The following is a 9109-nucleotide window of genomic DNA, read 5'->3' as shown; positions in this document are numbered from 1 at the left end:
ATCTGATTAATGGTCCGTCTCGCGTGCTAGCATTTTCTACCCAGCTGTAACTCAAGGTATCATCGCTGCCGTTATCGTGTTCATGACCCTCACGTACATCAGAAACATAGAAAAATGGCCACACGTCTACTAGAATAATCTATAAATGTACCCTGTTTAGGGGCGGAGCCAACGTACTACCATTGGGTTCAGTTGAACCCAACAAAATTTGCCAGCTACGTGCATGTATGTACGACTTATTCGGCATGAACCCAACAGAAAATTAAGCCTGACCCCATCAAGCTGCAAAGCCCACGTGAATGAACCATTAAAAAGGCCTATAAGCCCACGTACAAATTGTCTCTCGTGCGGTCGTGCCCACTACGAGGCCTGTTCGTTACTTATCAATGATATGACGGTAGCGGCCGGCCTCTTCCCTTCCCCAAGTCGCCTCCCTCTGCTCGTTTCGCCGTGTCTTATGTTCGCCGTCGCTTGGTCCCTGCCTCCTCAAACGGCGGCGGCAAGCATACAATTGCAGATCGACAGCGGCAAAGCACATAACTGCAGTTCAAATTCGAGATACTAATCACATCGCCACATCTCCCCCTTCTTTTGCACGCTCTATCTTATCTAGTGCGGAATTTTTTTTACCCTAGTTTTCTAGTTGTTTTTTCCATGGACTTTGGTTGATCTAGGCGATGGAACGACAATTTCATGCGGGCTCGTAGAGGTCCGTTAGACGTAAAATGTATCAACTGTTGCTGCAAAGTAGTCTCCCAAAGTCTACCATTCAGAGAGAAATTAATTTAGATTAATTGCCTTATGATTCAAGTGATCCAAAGAGAATTTGTGAGTCTAAAGTTATTGGTGCAGACAAATAAGCACGTTATTTTTTTTCTTTGGTGTCTATCAAATCTAAAGCTAGTGTTGATATTGCCCGTTGTCACAACATCTGCGGAGAGATGCATATGCTTTTCAGCTATGGATGTTCCCAAGAAAAAGTTGGGTAATAAAATTAGTGATCTGTTCATGAGTAATTGTTTAATTTGCTATGTGGAGAAAGACATGTCTTCTACCATTAGTAATGATGACGTGTTTGAATGAAAGATCAAAAAGGATGCCAATGTGAGTAACTTTACATGATTCTTTCGCATGATGGTACTTCTATTTTAAGCTTTTCACCCTAACTTGTTATTTGTTGCTTTATAAATAAAGCGAGGTGAAAGCCTTTTTTGAAGGACTAACTCGTTGTTTTCTTCAAAAAATTTAGGAAGATCAGAAGTTGTACCTGAAGCTAAGAGGTTATTTTGGAATTACTAAATTGATTTTGTTATTTCATCAAATCGGTATGTCATTCATCTTCAATTTTAATGCAGCACCTATTTGTGATAAGTAATATCATATTCCTATTCATTATGATTTCTTTGAGTGCTATAATCTTGTTGTGATATGGTGTAAAATTAGACTTGGTTCAAACCAAATTTTGACTAGTCAACCAGTGAACCCAATGGCTAAATTTTCTGGCTCCGCCCCTGCCCTGTTAGGTCGCAAAATATTTTCGCCCTTAGCACTAACGGATGAGGCATATTTCTTAGTTGTTCGGCTTCACAGATGACAACATTTTTTCCTTGTGTTCTGAATTCTGGATAGGGTATTTCTCCAAATGCATCTCCGCGGGTGGTATGAGCATGGACATTGTTGCCTGTTGCCTGAATATTTTCACCTGACTAGTTGACCAAATCTTTTCTGTCTTGTGCTTTCAGCTGCAGGGTTTATCGCTGGTGATATTTTTTAGGGAAATCATTGCTGGTGATTTCGGTCCATGTATTCTAAGTTCAGGTGATGCAAACCTCTGCCGCCCTGCGTATCTTTAATTATTTATACTGATAGCCACTGCATCGGATATCGGAGTAATAGGCTACAGTTGTGGTGTTGTGACATCTTCAGTGTCTTCAGAGCACCATTCTGTTTCTGACAATTTTTAGTTTAGGTGTTCTTTCATGATGTATGCTCCGTTGATGCAGTACATGTAGGGTGTGTTTGGTTGAGGAACCAACTGTCACGGAATAGAATGGTTCCATTCCAGAGGAATGGGTCGGTTCCGTTCCTGTGTTTAGTAGGTGCAAAAAAGTAGAACGGGTTGGTTCCATTCCAGTGTTTGGTTTGGAAGAATGGAATGAAAAATTGAATAATAGAAATTCAAAAATTCGGCAGCATTTCATTTGTATTTCAAAGAAAAACAACACAATAATATATATTGACATAGAACACAATTTTCAGCAATAATATCATAAGGTAGCAAGTTCATTTGGCACATCCAAAAGCAATCAGCCAATACATGTCTCTCACATACAGCCATACAGGTTCACACTCCAAATATCCTAAAGCAAACCAATGGCACTACAGCCATACAAGTCAAGTTCACATACTTGACAACCATACAACCATATCGAATTTAGAAGTTCTTCTTCACATACCTACTCACCCAAACAGATTTGTTGGTTTCGGACAGCTTCATGAAGGCTCTTGCCGTCTTGGGGTTGTCAACGAGATGAGCATAGTAGTGGGCAAGGTGCTCTTCATCAAATTCTTTCAAACTAGAGAATACATCCCAAAGGTCATCGGGTATATCATCATCATCTCTACTAGATTTCACAAGAGCTTCAGCCACAAGTTTGAAACCATCTTTGAGAATGGCACCTAGTGGATCCTCTAGAACTTTCACCACCTTGGCTTCTTTTTTGGTGGTCCTTTGGGGTGAGAAGACTCACCAACTTGCGGTGACGTGTTGATCTCACCATTCTCCTCATCATCACGTTAATAGAAAGGAGATCACTTCCAGACCTTGCATTCATCCCCTTAGCCCCGGTTGCTCCAAAAATGGTTGCCATGGAATGATAGTGTTCAATTGGGTTATTCAAGAAGGGAGCATCAGGTTTGTGGGTCTACAAAAAATTTGCAAGTCATTAGTATAATGAAGGCAGAAAATTGGATGATATTGTTCATATTACAAGAAGCTTACCATACAGTGACCTGCGCATAGTGTTCTTCGCTGAGCCTAATTGTGCAAGTATCTTCATCCCATAGAGCTCCACTTAAATTCTTCAAATTGACAACCCTGACCCTAATCTTCCTCCACTTCTTGAGATGGTTTCTAACTTGATCAGAGGTGATAGCTAGCTTGAATTGCTTGTTCAAAACAGTAGCACATTGTTTGAGATGTGTCTCCCTGAATCCACTAGAAGTTCTCTTCCCTTTAGCAACAAGGTCAGCCAAAAAACCTAGCCTAGTGTTGGTCATGGAAGTGGTCCATACCATGACCTCACTTTTCCCAGAGATCCCACTTGCAGCGGTAACTTCAACATTGTCCATTTCTGTTCAGCCATCAAAAAATTGCAAAAGAATGGATTAAAGCATCTAAATTTATAAGGTACAATCTGCCCAGCCATCAAAATGTTGCAATAAAATGAATGAAATCATCACAAACACATGATTTAAACATATAAAAGATACAATCTGCCCAGCCATCAAAATGTTGCAACAAAATAGATGAAATCATCACAAACACATGATTTAAACATATATAAGATACAATCTGCCCAGCCATCAAAATATTGCAATAAAATTGATGAAATCATCACAAATATATTGTTTGACACAATAAATACCACAAACTTGTCCAGCCATCAAATAAATACAAAGGTAGTTCCTTAAACATTACAAATACATAGTGCGCTGCACTCATAAATTTGCATACATGAGTTGCCTATCTTCCCACATTTGGGCGGCAATTTGTAGCCTATGGTCTACCAAGGCCCTATTGTCACTTAATTGTTGCCTTGATGTTCGAATTGGTTGGGTGGTTCATGTCACTTCCGGTATAATGAATTCATCGATCCCTTGTGATAGTGCATAATTATGAAGAACACAACAAGATATAACAATATCGACTTGGACCAGGAAAGTGAAGAACGGTTTGGCATCATCTAAAATTTTGAAACGCCTCTTGAGAGATCCAAAAGCCCTCTCTACCGTCACCCGTAGAGATGAGTGCCTAAGGTTGAATAGCTCCTTATCATTTTGGACCGGATTGTTGCCCCACTCATTCAAATGGTACCTCACGCCACGAAAAGGTGGCAAGAACCCTGGCTTGGCTCCATAACCGGCATGAACTAGGTAGTACTTTCCTAAAAAATAAAAATAAATATTGGTTATAATGGTTTCTTAAGGCAGTAACATATGGACAATTTCTATCTACGTCAACTTCTTACTAGGTGGTACTTGTAAGCCTCTCTCACGAGTTAATGCATCAGCTAAAATGGTCGCGTCGTGTGCTGACCCTTCCAATCCAGCCAAAACGTATGTGAAGCAGAGGTCAAAATCTACTGCTGCCATCACATTTTGAGTGGTAAAGGCTTTCCTACCGCGAAAAGAAGGCTCCACATCTTTGGTAACACCTGCTCGCACATGTGTACCATCGATAGCTCAAATACAATCCTATATAGTGACAAATATTAAATGGCATATCATATAGCCTAGATAGCTAAGGAATAGTTTCTGAAATTACCTTAAAATATGGGTCAAATCGATGATTTCCTGCAATTTTTGCGGGGGTTTCCAATGATGGTGGCCTTATATAATTATTACGAAGCTCGCCTATGGCATGAAGAGCCTTTCTAAAATAGATGCTTGTTGTGCCGTATGATCTATCAAAATTGGATGAAACAACTCTATTCCGAAGGTTATGCCCAATTGTATGCAAAAACATTACCAATTGTTGCTGCACACTAAGATGTGGACTGTCTTCTAGCAAATTATGATCCCTCAATATACCACACAAACAAAAGAATGCAATTCTTTTAAACCTTAGCATGTTTTTGTATAACACATCGCTTTGCCAAATTTTTAGGTTTAGATGATCAAATCTGATTCGATCTCTTTCATGCATTGGGCCAAAGATAATACGTGGTCTCCTCTTCCTTATTATAGCCCAAACAATGACTGCCATAGCAGTTAATGCAACAAAAACAGCTGCTCCCCTAGCCATCCTTTTTCTTTTGCTCATCTTGACCATCTACAATGATACATACTATCAATAATATGGCTACCAGTTACTTATAACCATGCATCTGACAACAATATATGGAAGAATTGAGGAAGAACATTGCACACACAGAAACGTAAATCTGTCCTGATCATTAGCATGTATATACAGAGATGGGAATGGAACCGTACCTTGCCTACGTTGCTAGCCGCCCTGCTGGTTCGTCGGTGCAGCCTGCTAGGTCGTCGCCCTGCTGGTTCGCAGCTGCTGCCTGCTAGGTCGCCGCCGCTGCCGCCTGCTAGGTCGCTGCCGCCGCCGCCTGCTAGGTCGTCGCCGCCACCGCCTGCTAGGTCGCCGCTGCTGCTAGGTCACTGCCAAGCCCTTGATGCGCGCCATCGCAAGGGGGGATGATGGGGAGGAGAGGGAAGCCGGCGCCAGAGAGGTGCGTGAGGGGCGGCGCTGAGAGAGGAGCGGGAGCGTGGCAGATCAAGAGGGAGGGAGAGATGCGGGAGGGTGGCGGCGCTGAGGAGAGACGGGAGAGGATAGGGCTCGGGTGCGAAAGGAATGAGGCGCGTTCCTTGTCGTCCACTCGAATCGGAGGTATGCGTCGGTTCTGCATATAGACCGAATATTCTCTTTTCTGGGACTGGTGGGTTCTGGTTCCATCTACTGACCGAACGTGAGAATGGGCTCTCAGGACGGGACGGACCCATGCCATTCCATCTGGTGGCAGCAACCGAACATACCCGTAAGTGACACTTTCCACCAACGGGGAAGACTTGTGTGACATCTCACATTAGGTGAGATCGATTTTTTTGAAAAAAAAAGATACATGTTAAAACATTCTCAAAAAATTGTAGACACACATCAATGTTTGATGTACAACCTCAGAAACATCCGGCTCCTATTTCGACTTGCATTAATAGAAGAGAAAAGGACAAAATTGGATGTGAATAGTGTCAAAGTACTATTCACTCACAGCTGCCACTATTCACATTCGAATTTGTCTTTTCTGAATCTCTAAGGGTGTGTTTGGTAGGGTGCATGGAGGGTGCATGAGGGCAAAAGTTCCCAATCCGACCCACTTTGCTTGTTTGGTAGGGTGCATGAGCTCACATGGGCTATGCTCATGTGATGCATAAAAGGGCCCTCAACTATGCTCATCTCATGCACCCCACACAGGGTGCATGGAGGCAGCCATGCTGGCCCTGACACTCGTCCCCACCCACCAGACCCAGACCACGTCTAGATATGTTTATATTTTAAAAAAATGTTCAGAATTTCAAAATTTGTTTAAATTTTCGAAAAAGTTTAGAATTTCAAAAAAAATTGAAAATGTTCAGGATTTCAAAATTGTTTAAATTTTTAAAAATCTTTCGTAATTTCAAATTTTGTTTGAATTTTCAATAAATGTTCAGAATTTCAATTTTTTTTAAAAAAATCAACAATGTTCGGAATTTCAAAATAAAATCAAAAAATGTTTGAATTTTTTTTAAAAAAAATCAGAATTTCAAGTCTTATTTAATTTTTTATAAAATATACAAAATTCAAATTTTTCTTTAAATTTTCAAAAAAGTTTAGAATTTCAAATATGTTCAAATTTTCAAAAAGTTTAGAATTTCTAATTTTATTTTAATTTTCCAAAAAATATTTAGAATTTAAAAAAAATCAAAATATGTTTAAATTTGTGTTCATATTTTTCCAATTTTGTTCATCATTCAAAAAAAAAATCAAAATTGGAAATTGTTCAGCATGTCTAAACACATGCATGCTGCCAAACAAAGTCCCAGCTCAGCATGTCTCGACGCATACATCGCTGCCAAATAACAGCAACTGCATGGACTCATCATGTCTACACTCAGCATGTATGAGAGGAGAACAACTAGGCTAGGTCCATGCATGCTACCAAACACACCCTAAATGTACATCAAATTTTGAGCTGATTTTTCCAGACTTGCAGACATACATCACATGAATGTTGTCAGATAATTTCGATTTTTTAAATGTCTAAATATGAATTTTTATGGTTGATCTCACGATCTCATCTAAATGTGAGATCTCATACAAGTCTCCTGATGAACAGTAAATTCAAAAAAATTAGCAATCAAACTAAAAAAAGGAACTTTTTACACATGAAAGATGAGAGAATTTTCTAGGTGCGTGCAAAATTTCAAGGCGTTTGGACATTTGACGAGCTCGTGGTGAAAAAAAACAAAATTCAGTCTACACAATGCACTTTTCGAAAGTTTCTTTCACAAGCTAAATTTGTTATTTTTGCCATGAGCTTCTCAAATGTCCGAACACCTTGAAATTTAGCACGCACCTATAAGATTCTCTCAATTTCATGTGTAAAAAATTCAGATTTTTTAATATATTTGCTATTTTTTTAATTTTATTGTTCATCGGCAGGTGCAGCTGAGCCTGGGTGCAGAAACGCTGCACCCCACTACTGAACTCTACTATTTTAATGAACTGTACAGATTAGCTCCTTCACTCAATTTCTTTCAGAAACTTCTATTGGTTGGGCTGAAAATAGCCGAGATTTTGGAACTGACATGGTATTGATGGCAGCCCAGCGTAATATGGTATGGGATTGGCTCCTCATTCCTCACTCGACCCATGGTGTCGCCCTCGCTATTGCAGCCAGGGCAACGGGAAAAAAGAGAGAGAACGGCGCATACTGAACATTTTTTTAGAGAAGATCAGCACGTAATGAACTACATGATGCATGCCCGAGTCACACAGAAACTCAAAGCAACGGAGTGACCCGGCCGGTCCGGTCGTCACCTTTGCCCCGTGCATCAACGCTGACAAGTTGACAATGCATTTTGGCGATGAAACCTACAAATATCCAACTACATTATCTATACCAGTAAAAAAAGACCCAAAAAGGTAAATCCAATAAATTTCAGCCATCAAATCAGGTCAATCCAACGACTCAGCCTGCTTCAATGATGACCACTCAACAAGTTTAGCACGCACTCAATATTATATCAGATATCAATTCCGACCCTAAGCACATAATTAACATATAAATAATATTCTATATAATATCTCCATGCAATTAATATAATATCTAGTATCAACGTGCATTGCACATACGAATTTACTAGTCACGTGCAAATGTCCAAACAATATTTGCTACTTGCTAGCATATTGGCGCAAGAAATGGAACTACACCTATTGCTTTGCGTGTAGGTGTCGACCGACCCGTAGTGAGTTAGGTAAGTGTGCTAAGGATGTCTCCAATGCACCCTCAAGCCTCTCGCAACCGTTTGGACTAGCTGTCTGGACGATGCAAGGCATCTAACAATGTCTAGCATTTGTCCCCAGATCAGTTTGGTGTTCATTTTTCTGTAAAGCAAAAGCAAATTGGAGCCTTTGCGGAAATCAAGACATCCTTCGGCCAATCAAAAGCCATTATGTATCCTCTCCGTCCAAATGGCAGAAGGCCGATGATGGCTATTGATCTCTACTCCTAATGAAGCTGTTGGTAGTCTCGCTTTCAGGTTTTTTCGTTCCACCTCCCATGATTTTTTTGGTACCTCCTCCCACCTTCGCTGGTTTTTTTCACAGAATTTTTCTCGTCCCCTCCCCCCACTTCATCGGTTTATTTTCGCGTCACCCTCTCACACAACGAAAGAAATCTGAGCAGATCAGAACTTTCCATACTAGCGCAAGTTATTTAGTAATGTAGAATCAATCACGAGCAATCTCTAAAGATCAAATCTAAATTAATTAACCTTACCTTAAACCACTCAATCACATCAATTAGAAAACAAATAATTGATTTTCAGAAAAATCGCTCAATCACATTAACCTTACCTTAACTCACGGATGGTAATCCATCTCCAAACAAAGGAAACAATACATCGAGGGAGCGGTAAATAAACTCCCTTTCTTATGACAAGTATATGATCTTCCCTTCCCTCTCCGTTGTCGAGCGTTCTTGATTCTTGAGGCCGAGGCTTGGGCTGCGTCACTGGGTCGCGACGGTGCCGGAGGACGGACGGCGAGGCCGGGTGCCGCGGCCAGTGAAGGGGGCGAAGAAGGGTGGCTTCCCTAGCCCTTGCCGTGGCCGTGGCC

At 40.8% G+C, this 9109-nt stretch overlaps 1 pseudogene; it reads right to left on the bottom strand.

The window, feature by feature from the left end:
• Window positions 1-2434: 2434 nt before the first annotated feature.
• On the bottom strand, window positions 2435-5053 carry LOC119360527 (annotated as a pseudogene).
• Between the last annotated feature and the right edge of the window lie 4056 nt (window positions 5054-9109).

The sequence above is a fragment of the Triticum dicoccoides genome, chromosome 2B (assembly GCF_002162155.2).
Source record: "Triticum dicoccoides isolate Atlit2015 ecotype Zavitan chromosome 2B, WEW_v2.0, whole genome shotgun sequence".
NCBI lineage: Eukaryota > Viridiplantae > Streptophyta > Magnoliopsida > Poales > Poaceae > Triticum > Triticum dicoccoides.
Note: the sequence above shows the minus strand (reverse complement) of the source record. Positions and strands in the feature narration are given on the sequence as shown.